We start from the raw sequence: 26,519 nt of genomic DNA, 5'->3' as shown, positions 1-26,519 counted from the left end.
GTGGTGGGCTGTGGTCTGCCGTGGTGGGCTGTGGTCGGCCGTGGTGGGCTGTGGTCGGTTGTGGTGGGCTGGGACGGGCTGTGGTGGGCTGAGATGGGATGTGGTGGTCTGGGACAGGCTGTAATGGGCTGTGATGGGCTGTGGTGCGCCTTGGTGGGCTGTGTTTGGCCCGGATGGGCCGTGGTGGGCTGGGACGGGCTGTGGTGGGCTGGGACGGGCCGTGGTTGGCTGGGACAGGCTGTGGTGGGCTGTGGTGTGATGGGACGGGCTGTGGTGGGCTGGGATCGGCTGGGATAGGCTGTGGTTGGTTATGGTGGGCTGGAAAGAGCTGTGGTGGTCTGGGACAAGCTGTGGTGGGCTGTGGTGGGCTGGGACGGGCTGTGGTGGGCTGGGACGGGCTGTAGTGGGCTGAGGCGGGCTGTGGTGGGCTTCATGGGCTGTGGTGGGCTGTGGTGGTCTGTGGTGGGTTGGGACACGCTGTGGTGGGCTGGGACGGGCTGTGGTGGGCTGTGGTGGGTTCTGAAGGGCTGTGGTGGGCTGTGGTGGGTTGGGACACGCTGTGGTGGGTAGGGACGGGCTGTGGTGGGTTGGGATGGGCTGCGGTGGGCTGTGGTGGGCTGTGGTGGGCTGGGACGGGCTGTGGCGTGTTGTGACGGGTTGGCACGGGCTGGAACGGGCCGTGGTGGGCTGGGATGGGCTGCGGTGGGCTGTGGTGGGCTGTGGTGGGCTGGGACGGGCTGTGGTGGGTTGGGACGGGCTGGGACGGGCAGTGGTGGGCTGGGACGGGCAGTGGTGGGCTGGAACGGGCTGTGGTGGGCTGGGACGGGCTGTGGTGGGCTGGGACGGTCTGGTGTGGGCTGTGGTAAGCTGGGACGGGCTGTGGTGGGCTGTGATGGGCTGTGGTAGGCTGTGGTGTGCTGGGACGGGCTTTGGAGGGTTGGGACGGGCTGGGACGGGCTGGGACGGGCAGTGGTGGGCTGGGACGGGCTGTGGTGGGCCGGGACGGGCCATGGTGGGCTGTGGTGCGCCTTGTTTAGCTGGGACGAGCTGTGGTGGGCCATGGCGGGCCGTGGTGGGCTGGGACGGGCCGTGGTTTGCCGTGGTGGGCTGAAACAGGCTGTGGTGACCGGTGGTGGGCTGTGGTGACCGGTGGTGGGCTGTGGTGACCGGTGGTGGGCTGTGGTGACCTGTGGTGGGCTGTGGTGGGCTGGGACGGGTTGCGGTGGGCTGGGACGGGTTTCGGTGGGCTGGGACGGGCTGCGGTGGGCTGGGATAAGCTGTGTTGGGCTGCGACGGGCTATGGTAGGCTGGGATGAGCTGTGGAGGGTAGGGACGGGCTGTGAAGGGTTGTGGAGGGCTGTGCTGGGCTTGGACAGGCTGTGGTGGGCTGAGATGGGCCGTGGTGGTCCGTGGTGGGCTGGGACGAGCCGTGCTGGGCTAGGACGGGCTGTGGTGAACTGTGGTGGGCTGTGATGGGCCGTGGTGGGCTGGGACGGGCCGTGGTGGGCTGGGACGGGCCGTGGTGGGCTGGGGTGGGCCGTGGTGGGCTGTGGTGGGCCGTGGTGGGCTGGGACAGGCTGTGGTGGGCTGTGGTGGACTGGGAAGGGCCGTGGTGGGCCGTGGTGTGCTCTGGTGGGCCATGGTGGACCGTGGTTGGCCGTGGTGGGCCGGGACAGGCCGTGGTTAGCCGTGCTGGGCTGAAACAGGCTGGGACGGGCTGTGGTGGGCTGGGACGGGATATGGTGGGCTGGGACGGGCCGTGGTGGGCTGGGACGGGCTGTGGTGGGCTGTGGTGGGCTGGGACGGGCTGTGGTCGTCTGGGACGGGTTGTGGTGAGCTGAGACGGGCCGTGGTGGGCTGAGACGGGCCGTGGTGGGCTGGGACGGGCTGGTACTTGCTGTGGTGGGCTGTTACGGGCTGTGATGTGCTGTGAGAGGCTGTGGTGGTCTGGGACGAGCTGGGACGGGCTGTGGTGGGCTGGGACGGGCTGTGGTGGGCCGTAGTGGGCTGTGGTGGGCTGGGACGGGCTGTGGTGGTCTGTGACAAGCTCTTGTGGGCTGTGGTGGGCTGGGACGAGCTGTGGTGGGCTCTGGTGGGCTCTGGTGGGCTGGGACGGGCTGTCGTGGGCTGGGACGGGCTGTCGTGGGCTGGGACGGGCTGTGGTGGCCTGGGACGGGCCGTGGTGGGCTGGGACGGGCTGTGGTGGGCTGTGGTGGGCTGGGACGGGTTGTGGTGAGCTGAGACGGGCCGTGGTGGGCTGAGACGGGCCGTGGTGGGCTGAGACAGGGCGTAGTGTGCTGGGACGGGCTGGTACTTGCTGTGGTGGGCTGTTACGGGCTGTGGTGGGCTGCGACGGGCTGTGGTGGGCTGGGACGGGCTGTGGTGGGCCGTAGTGGGCTGTGGTGGGCTGGGACGGGCTGTGGTGGGCCGTAGTGGGCTGTGACAAGCTCTTGTGGGCTGTGGTGGGCTGGGACGAGCTGTGGTGGGCTCTGGTGGGCTCTGGTGGGCTGGGACGAACTATCGTGGGCTGGGACGGGCTGTCGTGGGCTGGGACGGGCTGGGACGGGCCGTGGTGGGCTGGGACGGGCCGTGGTGGGCTGGGACGGGCCGTGGTGGGCTGGGACGGGTTGGGATAGGCTGCGGTGTGCTGGGACGGGCTGTGGTGGGTTGTGGTGAGCTGAGACGGGCTGTGGTGAAATTGGACGGGCTGTGGTGGGCTGTGGTGTGCTGGGACATGCTGTGGTGAACTGGGAAGGGCTCTGGTGGTCTGGAATGGGCTGTGGTGGGCTGGGACGGGCCGTGGCGGGCTGCGGTGGGCTGGGACGGGCTGTGGTGGGCTGGGACAGGCTCTGGTGCGCTGTGGTGGGCTGCGGTGTGCTATGGTGCGCTGTGGTGGGTTGTGGTGAGCTAGAACGGGTTGTGGTGGGCTGGGACGGGGTATAGTGGGCTGGGACGGGATTGTGGTGGGCTGGGACGGGCTCTGATGGTCTGCGGCGGCCGTGGTGGGCTGTGGTGGGCTGGGACGGGCTGGGAAGGGCTGTGGTGGGTTGTGGTGAGCTGGGACGACCTCTGGTGGGCTGGGACGGGCTGTGACGGGCTGTGGTGGGCTGGGTCGGGCTCTGGTGGGTTGGCACGGGGCGTGGTGGGCTGTGGTGGGCTGGGACGGGCTGTGGTGGGCGGGGACGGGCTTTGGTGGGTTAGTGGTGGGCTGGGACGACCTCTTTTGGTCTGGGACGGGCTGTGGTGGGCTGTGGTGAGCTGGGACGGGCTCTGGTGGGTTGGCACGGGGCGTGGTGGGCTGTGGTGGGCTGGGACGGGCTGTGGTGGGCTGGGACGGGCTCTGGTGGTCTGGGACATACTGTGGTGGGCTGGGACGGGCTGGGACGGGCTGTGGTGCTCTGTGGTGGGCTGGGACGTGCCGTGGTGGACCGTGGTGGGCTTGGATGGGCCGTGGTGGGCTTGGATGGGCCGTGGTGGGCTGTGGTCTGCCGTGGTGGGCTGTGGTCGGCCGTGGTGGGCTGTGGTGGGCTGTGGTCGGTTGTGGTGGGCTGGGACGGGCTGTGGTGGGCTGAGATGGGATGTGGTGGTCTGGGACAGGCTGTAATGGGCTGGGATGGGCTGTGGTGCGCCTTGGTGGGCTGTGTTGGGCCCGGATGGGCCGTGGTGGGCTGTGGTGGGCTGTGGTGGGCTGGGACGGGCTGTGGTGGGCTGGGACGGGCCGTGGTTGGCTGGGACGGGCAGTGGTGGGCTGTGGTGTGATGGGACGGGCTGTGGTGGGCTGGGATCGGCTGGGATAGGCTGTGGTTGGTTATGGTGGGCTGGGAAGAGCTGTGGTGGTCTGGGACAAGCTGTGGTGGGCTGTGGTGGGCTGGGACGGGCTGTGGTGGGCTGGGACGGGCTGTAGTGGGCTTCATGGGCTGTGGTGGGCTTCATGGGCTGTGGTGGGCTGTGGTGGTCTGTGGTGGGCTGGGACGGGCTGTGGTGGGCTGTGGTGGGTTCTGAAGGGCTGTGGTGGGCTGTGGTGGGTTGGGACACGCTGTGGTGGGTAGGGACGGGCTGTGGTGGGCTGTGGTGTGTTGTTACGGGTTGGCACGGGCTGGGACGGGCTGTGGTGGGCTGGGATGGGCTGCGGTGGGCTGTGGTGGGCTGTGGTGGGCTGGGACGGGCTGTGGTGGCTTGGGACGGGCTGGGACGGGCAGTGGTGGGCTGGAACGGGCTGTGGTGGGCTGGGACGGGCTGTGGTGGGCTGGGACGGTCTGTGGTGGGCTGGGACGGTCTGGTGTGGGCTGTGGTAAGATGGGACGGGCTGTGGTGGGCTGTGATGGGCTGTGGTGGGCTGTGGTTGGCTGGGACGGGCTTTGGAGGGTTGGGACGGGCTGGGACGGGCTGGGACGGGCAGTGGTGGGCTGGGACGGTCTGTGGTGGGCTGGGACGGTCTGTGGTGGGCTGAGGTAAGCAGGGACGGTCTGTGGTGGGCTGGGACGGTCTGTGGTGGGCTGTGGTAAGCTGGGACGGGCTGTGGTGGGCTGGGACGGGCTGCGGTGTGTTGTGGAGAGCTGGGACGGGCTGTGGTGGGCTGGGACGGGCTGTGGTGGGCCGTAGTGGGCTGTGGTGGGCTGGGACGGGCTGTGGTGGTCTGTGACAAGCTCTTGTGGGCTGTGGTGGGCTGGGACGAGCTGTGGTGGGCTCTGGTGGGCTGGGACGGACTGTCGTGGGCTGGGACGGGCTGTCGTGGGCTGGGACGGGCTGGGACGGGCCGTGGTGTGCTGGGACGGGCCGTGGTGGGCTGGGACGAGTTGGGATAGGCTGCGGTGGGCCGTGGTGTGCTGTGGTGGGCCGTGGTGGGCTGGGATAGGCTGTGGTGAGCTGAGACGGGCTCTGGAGGTCTGTGGTGGGCTAGGACGGCTTGTGGTGGGCTGGGACGGGCTGTGGTGGGCCGTGGTGGGCTGTGGTGGGCTTTTGTGGGCCGTGGTGGGCTGGGACGGGCCGTGGTGGGCTGGGACGGGCCGTGGTGGGCTGGGACGGGCCGTGGTGGGCTGGGACGGGTTGGGATAGGCTGCGGTGGGCCGTGGTGTGCTGTGGTGGGCCGTGGTGGGCTGGGATAGGCTGTGGTGAGCTGAGACGGGCTCTGGAGGTCTGTGGTGGGCTAGGACGGCTTGTGGTGGGCTGGGACGGGCTGTGGTGGGCCGTGGTGGGCTGTGGTGGGCTTTTGTGGGCCGTGGTGGGCTGGGACGGGCTGTGGTGGGCTGGGACGGGCTGCGGTGGGTTGTGGAGAGCTGGGACGGGCTGTGACGGGCTGTGGTGGGCTGCGACGGGCTCTGGGGGTCTGGGACAGGCTTGGACGAGCTGGGACAGGCTGTGGTGGGCTGAGACAGGCTGGGAGGGGCTGGGACGGGCTGTGGTGGGCTGGGACGGTCTGTGGTGGGCTGTGGTAAGCTGGGACGGGCTGTGGTGGGCTGTGATGGGCTGTGGTGGGCTGTGGTGTGCTGGGACAGGCTGTGGTGGGCCGGGACGGGCCGTGGTGGGCTGTGGTGCGCCTTGTTTATCTGGGACGAGCTGTGGTGGGCTGGGACGGGCCATGGTGGGCTGGGACGGGCCGTGGTGGGCTGTGGTGGACCGCGGTGGGCTGTGATGGGCTGTGGTAAGCTGGGACGGGATGTGGTAAGTTGGGACGGGCTCTGGTGGGTTGGGACGGGCTGTGGTGCGCTGTGGTTGGCGGGGACGGGCTGTGGTGGGCTGTGGTGAGCTGGGACGGGCTCTGGTGGGTTGGGACGGGGCGTGGTGGGCTCTGGTGGGCTGGGACGGGCTGTGGTGGGCTGGGACGGGCTCTGGTGGTCTGGGACATACTGTGGTGGGCTGGGACGGGCTGGGACGGGCTGTGGTGCTCTGTGGTGGGCTGGGACGTGCCGTGGTGGACCGTGGTGGGCTTGGATGGGCCGTGGTGGGCTGTGGTCGGCCGTGGTGGGCTGTGGTCGGCCGTGGTGGGCTGTGGTGGGCTGAGATGGGATGTGGTGGTCTGGGACAGGCTGTAATGGCCTGGGATGGGCTGTGGTGCGCCTTGGTGGGCTGTGTTGGGCCCGGATGGGCCGTGGTGGGCCGTGGTGGGCTGGGACGGGCTGTGGTGGGCTGGGACGGGCCGTGGTTGGCTGGGACGGGCTGTGGTGGGCTGTGGTGTGATGGGACGGGCTGTGGTGGGCTGGGATCGGCTGGGATAGGCTGTGGTTGGTTATGGTGGGCTGGGAAGAGCTGTGGTGGTCTGGGACAAGCTGTGGTGGGCTGTGGTGGGCTGGGACGGGCTGTGGTGGGCTGGGACGGGCTGTGGTGGGCTGTGGTGGGCTGGGACGGGGTGTGGTCGTCTGGGACGGGTTGTGGTGAGCTGAGACGGGCCGTGGTGGGCTGAGACGGGCCGTGGTGGGCTGAGACGGGCCGTGGTGGGCTGGGACGGGCTGGTACTTGCTGTGGTGGGCTGGGACGGGCTGTGGTGTGCTGTGAGAGGCTGTGGTGGGCTGGGACGAGCTGGGACGGGCTGTGGTGGGCTGGGACGGGCTGTGGTGGGCTGGGACAAGCTGTGGTGGGCTGGGACGGGCTGTGGTGGGCTGGGACGGGCTGTGGTGGGCCGTAGTGGGCTGTGGTGGGCTGGGACGGGCTGTGGTGGGCTCTGGTGGGCTGGGACGGGCTGTCGTGGGCTGGGACGGGCTGGGACGGGCTTTGGTGTGCTGGGACGGGCTGTGGTGGGCTGGGACAAGCTGTGGTGGGCTGGGACGGGCTGTGGTGGGCTGGGACGGGCTGTGGTGGGCCGTGGTGGGCTGGGACGGGCTGTGGTGGGCTCTGGTGGGCTCTGGTGGGCTGGGACGGGCTGTCGTGGGCTGGGACGGGCTGGGACGGGCCGTGGTGGGCTGGGACGGGCTGTGGTGGGCTGGGACGGGCCATGGTGGGCTGGGACGGGTTGGGATAGGCTGCGGTGGGCCGTGGTGTGCTGTGGTGGGCCGTGGTGGGCTGGGATAGGCTGTGGTGAGCTGAGACGGGCTCTGGATGTCTGTGGTGGGCTAGGACGACTTGTGGTGGGCTGGGACGGGCTGTGGTGGGCCGTGGTGGGCTGTGGTGGGCTTTTGTGGGCCGTGGTGGGCTGGGACGGGCTGTGGTGGGCTGCGACGGGCTCTGGGACAGGCTTGGACGAGCTGGGACAGCCTGGGACAGGCTGTGGTGGGCTAAACGGGCTGTGGTGGGCTGGGACGGGCTCTGGTGGTCTGGGACATACTGTGGTGGGCTGGGACGGGCTGGGACGGGCTGTGGTGCTCTGTGGTGGGCTGGGACGTGCCGTGGTGGACCGTGGCGGGCTTGGATGGGCCGTGGTGGGCTTGGATGGGCCGTGGTGGGCTTGGATGGGCCGTGGTGGGCTGTGGTCTGCCGTGGTGGGCTGTGGTCGGCCGTGGTGGGCTGTGGTCGGTTGTGGTGGGCTGGGACGGGCTGTGGTGGGCTGAGATGGGATGTGGTGGTCTGGGACAGGCTGTAATGGGCTGTGATGGGCTGTGGTGCGCCTTGGTGGGCTGTGTTGGGCCCGGATGGGCCGTGGTGGGCTGTGGTGGGCCGTGGTGGGCTGGGACGGGCTGTGGTGGGCTGGGACGGGCCGTGGTGGGCTGGGACGGGCTGTGGTGGGCTGGGACGGGCTGTGGTGGGCTTGGACGGGCTGTGGTGGGCTGGGATCGGCTGGGATAGGCTGTGGTTGGTTATGCTGGGCTGGGAAGAGCTGTGGTGGTCTGGGACAAGCTGTGGTGGGCTGGGACGGGCTGTGGTAGGCTGGGATGGGCTGTAGTGGGCTGAGGCGGGCTGTGGTGGGGTGGCACGGGCTGTGTTGGGCTGTGGTGGTCTGTGGTGGCCTGGGACGGGCCGTGGTGGGCTGTGGTGGGTTCTGAAGGGCTGTGGTGGGCTGTGGTGCGTTGGGACACGCTGTGGTGGGTAGGGACGGGCTGTGGTGGGCTGTGGTGTGTTGTGACGGGTTGGCACGGGCTGGGACGGGCCGTGGTGGGCTGGGATGGGCTGCGGTGGGCTGTGGTGGGCTGGGACAGGCTGTGGTGAGCTGAGACGGGCTCTGGAGGGCTGTGGTGGGCTGGGACGGGCTGTGGTGAACTGTGGTGGGCCGTGGTGGGCTTTCGTGGGCTGTGGTGGGCTGGGACGGTCTCTGGTGGGCTGTGGTAAGCTGGGAAGGGCTGTGGTGGGTTGTGGAGAGCTGTGACGGGCTGTGGTGGGCTGCGACGGGCTCTGGTGGTCTGGGACGGGCTGGGAGGGGCTGGGACGGGCTGTGGTGGTCTGGGACGGGCTGGGACGGGCTGTGGTGGGCTGGGACGGGCTGTGGTGGGCCGTGGTGGGCTGTGGTGGGCTGTGGTGGGCCGTGGTGGGCTGGGACGGGCTGTGGTGGGCTGGGACGGGCTGGGAAGGGCTGTGGTGGGTTGTGGAGAGCTGGGACGGTCTGTGACGGGCTGTGGTGGGCTGCGATGGGCTCTGGGGGTCTGGGACAGGCTTGGACGAGCTGGGACAGGCTGTGGTGGGCTGAGACGGGCTGGGAGGGGCTGGGACGGGCTGTGTTGGGTGGGGACGCGCTGTGGTGGGCTGGGACGGGCTGTGGTGGTCCGGGACGGCCTCTGGTGGGCTGTGGTGGGGTGGGACGGGCTGTGGTGAGCTGAGACGGGCTGGGACGGGCTGTGGTGGGCTGGGACGGGCTGTGGTGGGCTGGGACGGGCTGTGGTGGGCTGGGACGGTCTGGGACGGGCCGTGACGGGCTGTGGTGGGCCGTGGTTGGCTGGGAAGGGCTGTGGTGGGCTGGGATGGGCCGTGGCAAGCCGTGGTGGGCCGTGGTAAGCTGTGACGGGCCGTGGTGGGCTGGGACGGACTCTGGTGTGGTGGGACGGGCTGTGGTGGGCTGGGACAGGCTGCGGTGGGGTGTGGTGGGCTGGGACCGTCTGCGGTGAGCTGTGGTGGGCTGGTACTGGCTGTGGTGGGCTGGAATGGGCTGGGATGGGCTGTGGTGGGTGTGGTGGACTGGGACGCGCTGTGGTGAGCTGAGACTAGCTATGGTGGGCTGGGATTTGCTGGGACGGCTGGGACGAGCTGCGGTGGGCTGGGACGGGCTGCGGTGGGCTGGGACAGGCTGCGGTGGGCTAGGACGTGCTGCGGTGGCCTGGGACGGGCTGGGACGGGCCGTGGTGAGCTGGGACGGTCCGTGGTGGACTGGTACGGGCTCTGGTGGGCTGGGACAATCTGTGGTCGGCTGGGACGTGCCGTAGTACGCCGGGACGGGCCGTGGTGGGCCGGGACGGTCCGTGGTGGGTTGTTATGGGCCGTGGTGGGCTGGGACGGGCTGTGGTGGGCTGTGGTGGACCGCGGTGGGCTGTGATGGGCTGTGGTAAGCTGGGACGGGATGTGGTAAGTTGGGACGGGCTCTGGTGGGTTGGGACGGGCTGTGGTGCGCTGTGGTTGGCGGGGACGGGCTGTGGTGGGCTGTGGTGAGCTGGGACGGGCTCTGGTGGGTTGGCACGGGGCGTGGTGGGCTGTGGTGGGCTGGGACGGGCTCTGGTGGTCTGGGACATACTGTGGTGGGCTGGGACGGGCTGGGACGGGCTGTGGTGCTCTGTGGTGGGCTGGGACGTGCCGTGGTGGACCGTGGTGGGCTTGGATGGGCCGTGGTGGGCTGTGGTCGGCCGTGGTGGGCTGTGGTCGGCCGTGGTGGGCTGTGGTGGGCTGAGATGGGATGTGGTGGTCTGGGACAGGCTGTAATGGCCTGGGATGGGCTGTGGTGCGCCTTGGTGGGCTGTGTTGGGCCCGGATGGGCCGTGGTGGGCCGTGGTGGGCTGGGACGGGCTGTGGTGGGCTGGGACGGGCCGTGGTTGGCTGGGACGGGCTGTGGTGGGCTGTGGTGTGATGGGACGGGCTGTGGTGGGCTGGGATCGGCTGGGATAGGCTGTGGTTGGTTATGGTGGGCTGGGAAGAGCTGTGGTGGTCTGGGACAAGCTGTGGTGGGCTGTGGTGGGCTGGGACGGGCTGTGGTGGGCTGGGACAGGCTGTCGTGGGCTGAGGCGGGCTGTGGTGGGCTGGCACGGGCTGTGGTGGGCTGTGGTGGTCTGTGGTGGCCTGGGACGAGCTGTGGTGGGCTGGGACGGGCTGTGGTGGGCTGTGGTGGGTTCTGAAGGGCTGTGGTGGGCTGTGGTGGGTTGGGACACGCTGTGGTGGGTAGGGACGGGCTGTGGTGAGCTGAGACGGGCTGTGGTGGGCTGGGATTTGCTGGGACGGGCTGTGGTGGGCTGGGACGGGCTGCGGTGGGCTGGGACGGGCCGTGGTGGGCTGGGACGGACTGGTACTTGATGTGGTGGGCTGGGACGGGCTGCGGTGGGCTGGGACGGTCTGTGGTGGTCTGGGACAAGCTGGGAAAAGCTGTGGTCGGCTGGGACGGGCTGTGGCGGGCTGGGACAGGCTGTGACGGGCTGTCGTGGGCTGGGATGGGCTGGGACAGGCTGTGGTGGGCTGTGACCAGCTGTGGTGGGCTGTGGTGGGCTGGGACGAGCGGGGACGGGCTGGGACGGGCCGTGGTGGGCTGGGCTTGGCTGTGGTGGGCTGGGACGGGCCGTGGTGGGCTGGGACGGGCCGTGGTGGGCTGGGACGGGCTGTGGTGAGCTCAGATGGGCTGTGGTGGGCTTTGGTGGGCTGGGGTGGGCTCGGACAGGCCGTGGTGGGCTGGGATAGGCTGTGGTTGGTTATTGTGGGCTGGTACTTTATGTGGTGGGCTGGGACGGCCTGTGACGGGCTGTGGTGGGCTGGGACGGGCTATGGTGGCCTGTGGTGGGCTGGGACAGGCTGTGGTGGGCTGGGATGGGCTGGGACAGGCTGTGGTGCGCCGTGGTAAGCCATGGTGGGCTGTGGTGGGTTGGGACGGGCTGTGGTGGGCTGTGGTGGTTTAGGATGGGCTGTGGTGGGCTGGCACGGTGTGTGGTGGGCTGGAACAGGCTGTGGTGGGCTTGCACCTGCTGTTGTGGTCGAGGATGGGTTGTGGTAGGTCCGGGACGGGCTGTCGTGGTCCGGGACAGGCTGTGGTGGGCGGGGAAGGCCTGGGACGGGCTGGGACGAGCTGGGACGGGCTGTGGTGGGCTGGGACGGGCTGTGGTGGGCGGGGACGGGCTGTGGTGGGTGTGGTGGACTGGGACGCGCTGTGGTGAACTGAGACGGGCTGTGGTGGGCTGGGATTTGCTGGGACAGCTGGAAGGGGCTGTGGTTGGCTGGGACGGGCTGCGGTGGGCCGTGACGGGCTGCGGTGGACTGGGACGGACTGCGGTGGGCTGGGACGGGCTGTGGTGGTCTGGGACGGGCTGTGGTGGGCTGGGACGGGCTGTGGTGGGCTGGGACGAGCTAAGGTTGGCTGGGACGGGCTGCGGTGGGCTGGGACGGGCTGGGACGGGCTGCGGTGGGTTGGGACGGGCTGCGGTGGTCTGGGACGAGCCGTAGTATGCCGGGACGGGCTGTGGTGGGCTGGGACGGGCCGTGGTGGGTTGTTACAGGCCATGGTGGGCTGGGACAGGCTGTGGTGCGCTGTGGTGGACCGTGGTGGGCTGTGATGGGCTATGGTAAGCTGGGACGGGATGTGGTAAGCTGGGACGGGCTTTCGTGGGCGGGGACGGGCTCCGGTGGGCGGGGACGGGCTGCGGTGGGCTGGGACGGGCTGGGGTGGGCTGGGAAGGCCTGGGACGGGCTGGGACGAGCTGTGACAGGCTGGGACGGGCTGCGGTGGGCTGGGAAGGCCTGGGACGGGACGGGACGAGCTGCAACAGGACGGGACAGGCTGGGACGGGCTGTGCTGGGAAGGGACGGGACGGGTTGTGGTGGGTTGGGACGGGACGGGCTGTTCTGGGACGGGACGGGACGAGCTGGGACGGGACGAGACGGGCTGGGATGGGCCGGGACTGGCTCTGGTGGGCCGTGGTGGGCCGGGACGGGCCGGGACGGGCCATGGGGGGCCGGGATGGGCCGTGGTGGGCTGGGACGGTCTGTGGTGGGCTGGGACGGGCTGGGACAGGCTGGGATAGGCTGAGACATTCTGTGGTGTGCTGTGGTGGGCTCTGGTGGTCCGGGACGGGCTGTGGTTGGGCTGGGACGGGCTGTCGTGGGCTGGGACAAGCTGTGGTTTGCGGGGACAAGCTGTGGTGGGCGGGGACGGGCTGTGGTGGTCCGGGAGGGGCTGTCGTGGTCCAGGAGGGGCTGTCGTGGTCCGGGAGGGGCTGTCGTTGTCCGGGACGGGCTGTGGTGGTCCGGGAGGGGCTGTCGTGGTCCGGGACGGGCTGTGGTGGGCGGGTACGGTCTGTGGTGGGCGGGTACGGTCTGTGGTGGGCTGGGACGGTCTGTGGTGGGCTGGGACGGTCTGTGGTGGGCTGGGACGGGCTGGGACAGGCTGGGATAGGCTGAGACATTCTGTGGTGGGCTGTGGTGGGCTCTGGTCGTCTGGAACGGGCTGTTGTTGGGCTGGGACGGGCTGTGGTGGGCTGGGACAAGCTGTGGTTTGCGGGGACGGGCTGTGGTGGGCGGGGACGGGCTGTGGTGGGCGGAGACGGGCTGTGGTGGGCGGAGACGGCCTGGGACGGTCTGTGGTGGGCTGGGACATTCTGTGGTGGGCTGGGACGGGCTGGGAGGAGCAGGGACGGGCTGTGGTGGGCGGTGAAGGGCTGTGGTGGGCTGGGACGGGCTAGGATAGGCTGAGACAGGCTGTGGTGGGCTGGGACATTCTGTGGTGGGCTGGGACGGGCTCTGGTGGGCTGGGACATACTGTGGTGGGCCGGGACGGGCTGTGGTGGGCCGGGACGGGCTGTGGTGGGCCGGGATGGGCTGTGGTGGGCGGGGATGAGCTGTGGTGGGCGGGGATGGTCTGTGGTGGGCGGAGACGGGTTGTGGTGGGCTGGGGCGGGCTGTGATGGGCTGTGGTGGGCCTGGATGGGCTGTGGTGGGCTGGGACGGGCTGTGGTGGGCCGGGACGGGCTGTGGTGGGCTGGGACATTCTGTGGTGGGCTGGGACGGGCTGGGACGGGCTGTGTTGGGCTGGGACGGGCTGTGTTGTGCGGGGACGGGCTGTGGCTGGCGGTGATGGGCTGTGGTGCGCTGGGACAGGCTGTGAAAGGCTGTGGTGTGCGGTGACGGTCTGTAGTGAGCTGGGACAGGCTGGGAAGGGCTGTGGTGGGCTGTGGTGGGCTGGAACGGTTTGTGGTGATCTGGAACGGGCTGTGATGGGCTGGGACGGGCTGGGACGGGCTGGGACGGGCTGTGGTGTGCTGGGAAGGGCTGTGGTGGGCTGGGACGGGCTTGGACAGGCTGGGACGGGCTGTGGTGGGCTGGGACGGGCTGCGGTGTGCTGGGACGGGCTGTGGTTTGCTGGGGTCATGTGTGAATGGCTGGGACGGGCTGTGGTGGACTGCGATAAGCTGTGGTGCGCTGGGACGGGCTGTGGTGCGCTGGGACGGGCTGTGGTGGGCTGGGACGGGCTGTGGTGGGCTGGGACGGGCTGCGGTGGGCTGGGACGGGTTGTGGTTTGCTGGGATCATCTGTGATGGGCTGGGACGGGCTGTGGTGGGCTGTAGTAGGCTGAGATGGGCCGTGGTGGCCTGTGGTGGGCTGTGGTGGTCTGTGACGAGCTGTGGTGTGCTGGGATAAGCTGTGGTAGGCTGGGTTGGGCTGTGGAGGGCTGTGGCGGGCTGTGGTGGGGTGTCGTGACCTGTGGTGGGCTGTGAAAGGCTGCGGTGGGCTGGGACGGGTTGCGGTGGGCTGGGACGGGTTGCGGTGGGCTGGGACGGGCTGCGGTGGGCTGGGACGGGCTGTGGTGAGCTTGGACGGGCTGCGATGGGCTGGGACGGGTTGCGGTGGGCTGGGACGGGCTGGGACCGGCTGCGGTGGGCTGGGACGGGCTGCGGTGGGTTGGGACGGTCTGTGGTGGGCTGTGGCAGGCTGGGATGGGCTGTGGTGCGCTGGGACGGGCTGTGGTATGCGGGGATGGGCTGTGGTGTGCTGGGACGGGCTGTGGTGGGCAAGGACGCACTGTGGGGGGCCGGGACGGGCTGTGGTGGGCTATGGTGAGCTGGGACGGGCTGTGGTGGGCTGAGATGGTCTGTGGCGGGCTGTGGAGGGCTGGGACATGCTGTGTTGGTCTGGAAGGGGCCGTGGTGGGCTGTGGGTGGCCGTGGTGGGCTGTGGGTGGCCGTGGTGGGCTGTGGGTGGCCGTGGTGGGCTGTGGTGGGCTGTGCTGGGCTGGGACGGGCTGTGCTGGGCTGGGACGGGCTGTGCTGGGCTGGGACGGGCTGTGCTGGGCTGGGACGGACTGCGGTGGGATGTGGTGGGCCGTGGTGGGCCGGGATGGTCTGTGGTGGGCTGGGAAAGGCTGGGACGGGCTGTGGTGGGCCGGGACGGGCTGGGACGTGCTGGGACGGGCTGTGGTGGGCTGTGGTGGGCTGGGACGAGCTGTGGTGGTCTATGGTAAGATGGGACGGGCTGGGACGGGATGTGGTGGGCTGCAATGGACTGGGACAGGCTGGGACGGGCTGTGGTGGGCTGGGACAGGCTGGGACGGGCTGTGGTGGGCTGGGACGAGTTGTGGTGGGCTGGGACGGGCTGACATGGGCTGGGACGGGCTGGGACGCCTTGGACGGGTTGTGCTGGGCGGTGACGGGTTGTGGTGGGCGGGGAAGGGCTTTGGTGGGCTGGAACGGGCTTTGGTGGGCTGGGCCGTGCCGTGGTGTGCCGGGACCGGTCTTGGTTGGCTGGGACGGGCCGTGGTGGGCCGGGAAGGGCAGTAGAGGGTGGGGACAAGTTGTGGTGGGCGGGGACAAGTTGTAGTGGGCAGGGACGGGCTGTGGTGGGCGGGGACGGGCTGTGGTGGGCGGGGACGGGCTGTGGTGGGCGGGGACGGGGTGTGGTGAGCGGGGACGGGCTTTGGTGGGTTGTGGTGAGCTGGGACGGGCTATGGTGGGCTGGGACGGGCTGCGGTGGGCTGGGACGGACTGCGGTGGGCTGGGACAAGCTGTGGTGGGCTCTGGTGGGCTGGGACGGGCTCTGGTGGGCTGGGACAAGCTGTGGTGGGCTGTGGTGGGCTGAAACGGGCTGTGGTGGGCTGGGATGCGCTGTGGTGGGCTGGGATGCGCTGTGGTGGGCTGGGACGTGCTGTGGTGGGCTGGGAAGGGCTGGGACGGGCTGTGGTGGGCTGGGACGGGCTGTGGTTGGCTGTGGTGGGCTGTGGTGGGCTGGGACGGGCTGTGGTGGGCTGGGACGGTCTGTGGTGTCCTGGGACGGGCTGCGGTGGGCTGGGACGGACTGTGGTGGGCTGGGACAAGCTGTGGTGGGCTGGGAAGGGCTGGGACGGGCTGTGGTGGGCTGGGAAGGGCTGGGACGGGCTGTGGTGGGCTGGGACTGGCTCTGGTGGGCCGGGACGTGCTGTGGTAGGCTGTGGTGTGCTGGGATGGGCTGTCGTGGGCTGGGACGGGCTGTGGTGGGCTGGGACGGGCTGTGGTGGGCTGGGACGGGCTGTGGTGGGCTGGGACGGGCTGGGACGGGCTGGGAAGGGCTGGGACGGGCTGTGGTGTGCTGGGACGGGCTGTGGTGGGCTGGGACAAGTTGGGGTGGACTGTGGTGGGCTGAGACGGGCTGTGGTGGGCTGGGACGGGCTCTGGTTGGCTCGGACAAGCTGTGGTGGGCTGTGGTGGGCTGAAAAGGGCCGTGGTGGGCTGGGACGGGCCGTGGTGGGCTGGGACGGGCTGTGGTGGTCTGGGACGGGCTGTGGTGGGCTGGGACGGGATGCGGTGGGCCGTGGTGGGCTGTGGTGGGCCGTGGTGGGCTGGGACAGCCTGTGGTGGGCTATGACGTGCCGTGGTGTTCCGTGGTGAACTGTGGTGGGCTGTGGTAAGCCGTGGTGGGTTGTGGTGGGCCGTGGTGGGCTGTGGTCGGACGTGGTGGGCTGGGACAAGCTGTGGTGGGCTGGGACGGGCCGTGGTGGGCCAGGACCGGCCTTGGTTGGCCGTGACGGGCTGTGGTGGGCCGGGCCGGGCTGTAGTGGGCGGGGACAAGTTGTGGTGGGCGGGGACAGGCTGTGGTGAGCAGGGAAGGGCTGTGGTGGCCTGGGACGGGCTGGGACGGGCTGTGGTGAGCGGGGACGGGCTTTGGTGGGCTCTGGTGGGCTGGAACGGGCTCTGGTAGGCTGGGACGGGCTGTGGCAAGCTGTAATGGGCTGTGGTGGGCTTGGACGGGCTGTGGTGGGTTGTGGTGAGCTGAGATGGGCTGGGACGGGCTGGGACGGGCTGTGGTGGGCTGTGGTGGGACGGGACAGGCTGTGGTGGGCTGGGACGGGCTGTGGTGGTCTACGGTAGCCTGTGGTGTGCTGTAGTGGCCTGTGGTGGGCTGGGACGGGCTGTGGTGGGCTGGGACGGGCTGTGGTGGGCTGTGGTTGGACGGGACGGGCTGCGGTGAGCCAGGACAGGCTGTGGTGTGCTGAGACGGGCTCTGGTGGGCCGGGACGGGCTGTGGTGGGCCGGGATGGGCTATGGTGGGCCGGGACAAGCTGTGGTAGGTTGGGACGGGCTCTGGTGGACTGGGACGGGCTCTGGTGGGCTGGAACAGGCCGTGGTGGGCTGGGATGGGCTGTGGTGGGGTGTGGTGAGCTGAGACGGTCTGGGAGGGGCTGAAACGGGCTGGGCCGGCTCTGGGGGTCTGGGAGGGGCTGGGAAGGCCTGTGGTGGGCTGGGACGAGCTGGGACGGGCTGGGACGGGCTGTGGTGGGCTGGGACTGGCTCTGGTGGGCTGGGACGGGCTGTGGTGGGCTGGGACGGGCTGTGGTGGGCTGGGACGGGCTGTGGTGGGTAGGGACGCGCTGTGGTGTGCTGGGACGCGCTGTGGTGGGCTGGGACGCGCTGTGGTGGGCTGGGAAGGGCTGGGACGGGCTGTGGTGGGCTGGGACGGATCGTGGTGGGCCAGGACCCGCCTTGGTTGGCCGTGACGGGCTGTGGTGGGCCGGGCCGGTCTGTAGTGGGCGGGGACAAGTTGTGGTGGGCGGGGACAAGCTGTGGTGTGCTGGGACGGGCTGTGGTGGGCTGGGACGGGCTGTGGTGGGCTGGGATGGGCTGTGGTGGGCTGGGACAGGCTCTGGTGGGCCGGTACGTGCTGTGGTAGGCTGTGGTGTGCTGGGATGGGCTGTGGTGGGCTGGGACGGGCTGTGGTGGGCTGGGACGGGCTGTGGTGGGCTGGGACGGGCTGGGACGGGCTGTGGTGGTCTGGGACAAGCTGTGGTGGGCTCTGGTGGGATGGGACGGGCTGTCGTGGGCTTTGGTGGGCTGGGACTGGATGTGGTGGGCTGGGAAGGGCTGTGGTGGGCTGGGACAGGCTGGCACGGGCTGTGGTGGGCTGGTATTGGCTGGCACGAACTGGGACGGGCCGTGGTGGGCTGGGACGGGCCGTGGTGGGCTGGGACGGGGTGTGGTGGGCTGGGAAGGGCTGGGACGGGCTGTGGTGGGCCAGGACCAGCCTTGGTTGGCCGTGACGGGCCGTGGTGGGCCGGGCTGGGCTGTAGTGAGCGGGGACAAGTTGTGGTGGGCGGGGACAGGCTGTGGTGAGCAGGGAAGGGCTGTGGTGGCCTGGGACGGGCTGGGACGGGCTGTGGTGAGCGGGGACAGGCTGTGGTGGGTGGGGACGGGCTTTGGTGGGCTCTGGTGGGCTGGAACGGGGTCTGGTGGGCTGGGACGGGCTGTGGTAAGCTGTAATGGGCTGTGGTGGGCTTGGACGGGCTGTGGTGGGTTGTGGTGAGCTGAGACGGGCTGTGGTGGGCTGTATTGGGCTGTGGTGGGCTGTATTGGGCTGTGGCGGGCTGGGACGGGCTGTGGCAGGCTGGGACGCGCTGTGGTGGGCTGTGGTGGGCTGGGACGGGCTGTGGTGGTCTACGGTAGCCTGTGGTGTGCTGTAGTGGCCTGTGGTGGGCTGGGACGGGCTGTGGTGGGCTGGGACGGGCTGTGGTGGGCTGTGGTTGGACGGGACGGGCTGCGGTGAGCCAGGACAGGCTGTGGTGTGCTGAGACGGGCTCTGGTGGGCCGGGACGGGCTGTGGTGGGCCGGGATGGGCTATGGTGGGCCGGGACAAGCTGTGGTAGGTTGGGACGGGCTCTGGTGGACTGGGACGGGCTCTGGTGGGCTGGAACAGGCCGTGGTGGGCTGGGATGGGCTGTGGTGGGGGTGTGGTGAGCTGAGACGGTCTGGGAGGGGCTGAAACGGGCTGGGCCGGCTCTGGGGGTCTGGGAGGGGCTGGGAAGGCCTGTGGTGGGCTGGGACGAGCTGGGACGGGCTGGGACGGGCTGTGGTGGGCTGGGACTGGCTCTGGTGGGCTGGGACGGGCTGTGGTGGGCTGGGACGGGCTGTGGTGGGGCTGGGACGGGCTGTGGTGGGTAGGGACGCGCTGTGGTGTGCTGGGACGCGCTGTGGTGGGCTGGGACGCGCTGTGGTGGGCTGGGAAGGGCTGGGACGGGCTGTGGTGGGCTGGGACGGATCGTGGTGGGCCAGGACCCGCCTTGGTTGGCCGTGACGGGCTGTGGTGGCCGGGCCGGTCTGTAGTGGGCGGGGACAAGTTGTGGTGGCGGGGGACAAGCTGTGGTGTGCTGGGACGGGCTGTGGTGGGCTGGGACGGGCTGTGGTGGGCTGGGATGGGCTGTGGTGGGCTGGGACAGGCTCTGGTGGGCCGGTACGTGCTGTGGTAGGCTGTGGTGTGCTGGGATGGGCTGTGGTGGGCTGGGACGGGCTGTGGTGGGCTGGGACGGGCTGTGGTGGGCTGGGACGGGCTGGGACGGGCTGTGGTGGTCTGGGACAAGCTGTGGTGGGCTCTGGTGGGATGGGACGGGCTGTCGTGGGCTTTGGTGGGCTGGGACTGGATGTGGTGGGCTGGGAAGGGCTGTGGTGGGCTGGGACAGGCTGGCACGGGCTGTGGTGGGCTGGTATTGGCTGGCACGAACTGGGACGGGCCGTGGTGGGCTGGGACGGGCCGTGGTGGGCTGGGACGGGGTTGTGGTGGGCTGGGAAGGGCTGGGACGGGCTGTGGTGGGCCAGGACCAGCCTTGGTTGGCCGTGACGGGCCGTGGTGGGCCGGGCTGGGCTGTAGTGAGCGGGGACAAGTTGTGGTGGGCGGGGACAGGCTGTGGTGAGCAGGGAAGGGCTGTGGTGGCCTGGGACGGGCTGGGACGGGCTGTGGTGAGCGGGGACAGGCTGTGGTGGGTGGGGACGGGCTTTGGTGGGCTCTGGTGGGCTGGAACGGGGTCTGGTGGGCTGGGACGGGCTGTGGTAAGCTGTAATGGGCTGTGGTGGGCTTGGACGGGCTGTGGTGGGTTGTGGTGAGCTGAGACGGGCTGTGGTGGGCTGTATTGGGCTGTGGTGGGCTGTATTGGGCTGTGGCGGGCTGGGACGGGCTGTGGCAGGCTGGGACGCGCTGTGGTGGGCTGTGGTGGGCTGGGACGGGCTGTGGTGGTCTACGGTAGCCTGTGGTGTGCTGTATTGGGCTGTGGTGGGCTGTATTGGGCTGTGGTGGTCTGGGACGGGCTTTGGTGGGCTGTGGTGGGACGGGATGGGCTGTGGTGGGATGGGACGGGCTCTGGTGGGCCGTGACGGGCTGTGGTGGGCCGTGACGAGCTGTGGTGGGCCGGGACGGGCTGTGGTGGGCCGGGACGGGCTGTGGTGGGCCGGGACGGGCTGTGGTGGGACGGGACGGGCTGTGGTGGGACGGGATGGGCTGTGGTGTGCCGGGACGGGCTGTGGTGGGCTGGGACGCGCTGTGGTGCACTGGGACGAATTGTGGTGGGCTGGGACGGGCTGTGGTGAGCCGTGGTGGACCGTTGTGGGCTGGGACGGGCCGTGGTGAACTGTGGTGGGTTGGGACGGGCTGTGGGGGGGCTGGGTCGGGCTAAGACGGGCTGTGGTGGGCTGGGACGGGTCGCAGTGGGCTGGGACGGGCTGTGGCGGGCTGGGACGGGCTATGGTGGGCCGGGACAAGCTGTGGTAGGTTGGGACGGCCTCTGGTGGACTGGAACGGCCTCTGCTGGGCTGGAACAGGCCGTGGTGGGCTGGGATGGGCTGTGGTGGGGTGTGGTGAGCTGAGACGGTCTGGGAGGGGCTGAAACGGGCTGGGCCGGCTCTGGGGGTCTGGGAGGGGCTGGGAAGGCCTGTGGTGGGCTGGGACGAGCTGGGACGGGCTGGGACGGGCAGTGGTGGGCTGGGACGGGCAGTGGTGGGCTGGGACGGGCAGTGGTGGGCTGGGACGAGCTGGGACGGGCTGGCACGGGCTGTGGTGGGCTGAGGTGGGCCGCGGTGGGCCGGGACGGACCATGGTGGGCCGGGACGGGCGGTGATGGGCCTGGACGGGCCGTGGTGGACCGTAGTGGGCTGGGACGGGCTTTGGTGGGCCGGGACGTGCTGTTGTAGGCTGCGGTGTGCTGGGACGGGCTGTGGTGGGCTGGGACGGGCTGTGGTGGGCTGTGGTGGGCTGTGGTGTGCTGGGACGCGCTGTGGTGGGCTGGGAAGGGCTGGGACGGGCTGTGGTGGGCTGGGACGGGCCGTGGTGGGCTGGGACGGGCGGTGATGGGCCTGGACGGGCCGTGGTGGACCGTAGTGGGCTGGGACGGGCTTTGGTGGGCCGGGACGTGCTGTTGTAAGCTGTGGTGTGCTGGGACGGGCTGTGGTGGGCTTGGACGGGCTGTGGTGGGCTGGGACGGGCTGTGGTGGGCTGGGACGGGCTGTGGTGGGCTGGGACGGGCTGTGGTGTGCTGGGACGGGCTGTGGTGGGCTGGGACGCGCTGTGGTGGGCTGCGACGCGCTGTGGTGGGCTGCGACGCGCTGTGGTGGGCTGGGACGGGCTCTGGTGGGCCGGTACGTGCTGTGGTAGGCTGTGGTGTGCTGGGATGGGCTGTGGTGGGCTGGGACGGGCTGTGGTGGGCTGGGACGGGCTGTGGTGGGCTGGGACGGGCTGTGGTGGGCTGGGACGGGCTGGGACGGGCTGTGGTGGGCTGGGACGGGCTGTGGTGGGCTGGGACGGGCTGTGGTGGGCTGAGGTGGGCTGTGGAGGGCTGGGATGGGCTGTGGTGGGCTGGGACGGGCTGTGGTGGTCTGCGGTAGGCTGTGGTGTGCTGTAGTGTCCTGTGGTGTGCTGGGACGGGCTGTGGTGGGCTGGGACAAGTTGGGGTGGACTGTGGTGGGCTGAGACGGGCTGTGGTGGGCTGGGACGGGCTCTGGTTGGCTCAGACAAGCTGTGGTGGGCTGAAAAGGGCTGTGGTGGGCTGGGACGGGCTGTGGTGGGCTGGGACGGGCTGTGGTGGTCTGGGACGGGCTGTGGTGGGCTGGGACTGGATGCGGTGGGCCGTGGTGGGCTGTGGTGGGCCGTGGTGGGCTGGGACAGCCTGTGGTGGGCTATGACGTGCCGTGGTGTTCCGTGGTGAACTGTGGTGGGCTGTGGTAAGCCGTGGTGGGTTGTGGTGGGCCGTGGTGGGCTGTGGTCGGACGTGGTGGGCTGGGACAAGCTGTGGTGGGCTGGGACGGGCCGTGGTGGGCCAGGACCGGCCTTGGTTGGCCGTGACGGGCTGTGGTGGGCCGGGCCGGGCTGTAGTGGGCGGGGACAAGTTGTGGTGGGCGGGGACAGGCTGTGGTGAGCAGGGAAGGGCTGTGGTGGCCTGGGACGGGCTGGGACGGGCTGTGGTGAGCGGGGACGGGCTTTGGTGGGCTCTGGTGGGCTGGAACGGGCTCTGGTAGGCTGGGACGGGCTGTGGCAAGCTGTAATGGGCTGTGGTGGGCTTGGACGGGCTGTGGTGGGTTGTGGTGAGCTGAGATGGGCTGGGACGGGCTGGGACGGGCTGTGGTGGGCTGTGGTGGGACGGGACAGGCTGTGGTGGGCTGGGACGGGGCTGTGGTGGTCTACGGTAGCCTGTGGTGTGCTGTAGTGGCCTGTGGTGGGCTGGGACGGGGCTGTGGTGGGCTGGGACGGGCTGTGGTGGGCTGTGGTTGGACGGGACGGGCTGCGGTGAGCCAGGACAGGCTGTGGTGTGCTGAGACGGGCTCTGGTGGGCCGGGACGGGCTGTGGTGGGCCGGGATGGGCTATGGTGGGCCGGGACAAGCTGTGGTAGGTTGGGACGGGCTCTGGTGGACTGGGACGGGCTCTGGTGGGCTGGAACAGGCCGTGGTGGGCTGGGATGGGCTGTGGTGGGGTGTGGTGAGCTGAGACGGTCTGGGAGGGGCTGAAACGGGCTGGGCCGGCTCTGGGGGTCTGGGAGGGGCTGGGAAGGCCTGTGGTGGGCTGGGACGAGCTGGGACGGGCTGGGACGGGCTGTGGTGGGCTGGGACTGGCTCTGGTGGGCTGGGACGGGCTGTGGTGGGCTGGGACGGGCTGTGGTGGGCTGGGACGGGCTGTGGTGGGCTGGGACGCGCTGTGGTGTGCTGGGACGCGCTGTGGTGGGCTGAGATGCGCTGTGGTGGGCTGGGAAGGGCTGGGACGGGCTGTGGTGGGCTGGGACGGATCGTGGTGGGCCAGGACCCGCCTTGGTTGGCCGTGACGGGCTGTGGTGGGCCGGTCCGGTCTGTAGTGGGCGGGGACAAGTTGTGGTGGGCGGGGACAAGCTGTGGTGTGCTGGGACGGGCTGTGGTGGGCTGGGACGGGCTGTGGTGGGCTGGGATGGGCTGTGGTGGGCTGGGACAGGCTCTGGTGGGCCGGTACGTGCTGTGGTAGGCTGTGGTGTGCTGGGATGGACTGTGGTGGGCTGAGACGGGCTGTGGTGGGCTGGGACGGGCTGTGGTGGGCTGGGACGGGCTGTGGTGGGCTGGGACGGGCTGGGACGGGCTGTGGTGGTCTGGGACAAGCTGTGGTGGGCTCTGGTGGGATGGGACGGGCTGTCGTGGGCTTTGGTGGGCTGGGACTGGATGTGGTGGGCTGGGAAGGGCTGTGGTGGGCTGGGACAGGCTGGCACGGGCTGTGGTGGGCTGGTATTGGCTGGCACGAACTGGGACGGGCCGTGGTGGGCTGGGACGGGCCGTGGTGGGCTGGGACGGGCTGTGGTGGGCCGCGGTGGGCCGTTGTGGGCTGGGACGGGCCGTGGTGAACTGTGGTGAGCTGTGGTGTTTTGGGATGGGCTGTGGGGGGCTATGACGGGATGTGGTGAGCTGGGACGGGCTGTGGTGAGCTGGATCGGGCTGAGACGGGCTGTGGTGGGCCGGGACGGGCTGGGACGGGCTGTAGTGGGCTGTGGTGGGATGGGACGAGCTGTGGTGGTCTATGGTGGGATGGGACGGGCTGGGACGGGATGTGGTGGGCCGCAATGGACTGGGACAGGCTGGGACGGGCTGTGGTGGGCGGGGACGAGTTGTGGTGGGCTGGGACGGGCTGACATGGGCTGGGACGGGTTGGGACGCCTTGGACGGGTTGTGGTGGGCGGTGACGTGTTGTGGTGGGCGGGGACGGGCTTTGGTGGGCGGGGACGGGCTTTGGTGGGCTGTGGTGGGCTGGAACGGGCTTTGGTGGGCTGGGACGGGCTGTGGTGGGCTGGGACGAGCTGTGGTGGGCTGGGACGAGTTCTGGTGGGCTGGGACGGGCTGAGATGGGCTGGGACGGGCTGGGACGCCTTGGACGGGCTGTGGTGGACGGTGACGGGTTGTGGTGGGCGGTGACGGGTTGTGGTGGGCTGGGACGGGCTTGGGTGTGCTGTGGTGGGCGGGCACGGTCTGTGGTGGGCTGGAACAGGCTGTGGTGGGTTGGGATGGGCTGTGGTGGGCCGGGACCGGTCTTGGTTGGCTGGGACGGGCCGTGGTGGGCCGGGAAGGGCCGTAGTGTGTGGGGACAAGTTGTGGTGGGCAGGGACGGGCTGTGGTGGGCGGGGACGGGCTGTGGTGGGCGGGGATGGGCTGTGGTGGGCGGGGACGGGATTTGGTGGCCTGTGGTGGGCTGGGACGAGCTGTGGTGGGCTGGGACGGGCTGTGGTGGGCTGTGGTGGGCTGGGACGGACTGTGGTGTCCTGGGACGGGCTGTGGTGGGCCGGGACGGGCTGTGGTGGGCTGGGACAAGCTGTGGTGGGCTCTGGTGGGCTGGGACGGGCTGTGGTGGGGTGGGACGGGCTCTGGTGGGCTGGGACAAGCTGTGGTGGGCTGTGGTGGTCTGGGATGCGCTGTGGTGGGCTGGGATGCGCTATGGTGGGCTGGGATGCGCTGTGGTGGGCTGGGACGCGCTGTGGTGGGCTGGGAAGGGCTGGGACGGGCTGTGGTGGGCTGGGACGGGCTGTGGTTGGCTGGGATGGGCTGTGGTGGGCTGGGACTGGCTCTGGTGGGCCGGGACGTGCTGTGGTAGGCTGTGGTGTGCTGGGATGGGCTGTGGTGGGCTGGGACGAGCTGTGGTGGGCTGGGACGGGCTGTGGTGGGCTGGGACGGGCTGGGACGGGCTGGGACGGGCTGGGACGGGCTGTGGTGTGCTGGGATAGGCTGTGGTGGGCTGGGACGGACTGTGGTGGGCTGGGACAAGCTGTGGTGGGCTGTGGTGGGCTGAGACGGGCTGTGGAGGGCTGGGACGGGCGGTGATGGGCCTGGACGGGCCGTGGTGGACCGTAGTGGGCTGGGACGGGCTTTGGTGGGCCGGGACGTGCTGTTGTAAGCTGTGGTGTGCTGGGACGGGCTGTGGTGGGCTTGGACGGGCTGTGGTGGGCTGGGACGGGCTGTGGTGGGCTGGGACGGGCTGTGGTGGGCTGGGACGGGCTGTGGTGTGCTGGGACGGGCTGTGGTGGGCTGGGACGCGCTGTGGTGGGCTGCGACGCGCTGTGGTGGGCTGCGACGCGCTGTGGTGGGCTGGGACGGGCTCTGGTGGGCCGGTACGTGCTGTGGTAGGCTGTGGTGTGCTGGGATGGGCTGTGGTGGGCTGGGACGGGCTGTGGTGGGCTGGGACGGGCTGGGACGGGCTGTGGTGGGCTGGGACGGGCTGTGGTGGGCTGGGACGGGCTGTGGTGGGCTGAGGTGGGCTGTGGAGGGCTGGGACGGGCTGTGGTGGGCTGGGACGGGCTGTGGTGGTCTGCGGTAGGCTGTGGTGTGCTGTAGTGTCCTGTGGTGTGCTGGGACGGGCTGTGGTGGGCTGGGACAAGTTGGGGTGGACTGTGGTGGGCTGAGACGGGCTGTGGTGGGCTGGGACGGGCTCTGGTTGGCTCAGACAAGCTGTGGTGGGCTGAAAAGGGCTGTGGTGGGCTGGGACGGGCTGTGGTGGGCTGGGACGGGCTGTGGTGGTCTGGGACGGGCTGTGGTGGGCTGGGACTGGATGCGGTGGGCCGTGGTGGGCTGTGGTGGGCCGTGGTGGGCTGGGACAGCCTGTGGTGGGCTATGACGTGCCGTGGTGTTCCGTGGTGAACTGTGGTGGGCTGTGGTAAGCCGTGGTGGGTTGTGGTGGGCCGTGGTGGGCTGTGGTCGGACGTGGTGGGCTGGGACAAGCTGTGGTGGGCTGGGACGGGCCGTGGTGGGCCAGGACCGGCCTTGGTTGGCCGTGACGGGCTGTGGTGGGCCGGGCCGGGCTGTAGTGGGCGGGGACAAGTTGTGGTGGGCGGGGACAGGCTGTGGTGAGCAGGGAAGGGCTGTGGTGGCCTGGGACGGGCTGGGACGGGCTGTGGTGAGCGGGGACGGGCTTTGGTGGGCTCTGGTGGGCTGGAACGGGCTCTGGTAGGCTGGGACGGGCTGTGGCAAGCTGTAATGGGCTGTGGTGGGCTTGGACGGGCTGTGGTGGGTTGTGGTGAGCTGAGATGGGCTGGGACGGGCTGGGACGGGCTGTGGTGGGCTGTGGTGGGACGGGACAGGCTGTGGTGGGCTGGGACGGGCTGTGGTGGTCTACGGTAGCCTGTGGTGTGCTGTAGTGGCCTGTGGTGGGCTGGGACGGGCTGTGGTGGGCTGGGACGGGCTGTGGTGGGCTGTGGTTGGACGGGACGGGCTGCGGTGAGCCAGGACAGGCTGTGGTGTGCTGAGACGGGCTCTGGTGGGCCGGGACGGGCTGTGGTGGGCCGGGATGGGCTATGGTGGGCCGGGACAAGCTGTGGTAGGTTGGGACGGGCTCTGGTGGACTGGGACGGGCTCTGGTGGGCTGGAACAGGCCGTGGTGGGCTGGGATGGGCTGTGGTGGGGTGTGGTGAGCTGAGACGGTCTGGGAGGGGCTGAAACGGGCTGGGCCGGCTCTGGGGGTCTGGGAGGGGCTGGGAAGGCCTGTGGTGGGCTGGGACGAGCTGGGACGGGCTGGGACGGGCTGTGGTGGGCTGGGACTGGCTCTGGTGGGCTGGGACGGGCTGTGGTGGGCTGGGACGGGCTGTGGTGGGCTGGGACGGGCTGTGGTGGGCTGGGACGCGCTGTGGTGTGCTGGGACGCGCTGTGGTGGGCTGGGACGCGCTGTGGTGGGCTGGGAAGGGCTGGGACGGGCTGTGGTGGGCTGGGACGGATCGTGGTGGGCCAGGACCCGCCTTGGTTGGCCGTGACGGGCTGTGGTGGGC

The sequence above is a fragment of the Falco cherrug genome, chromosome 21 (assembly GCF_023634085.1).
Source record: "Falco cherrug isolate bFalChe1 chromosome 21, bFalChe1.pri, whole genome shotgun sequence".
NCBI lineage: Eukaryota > Metazoa > Chordata > Aves > Falconiformes > Falconidae > Falco > Falco cherrug.
The sequence above is the reverse complement of the archived record's forward strand: the minus strand, read 5'-3'. Positions refer to the sequence as shown.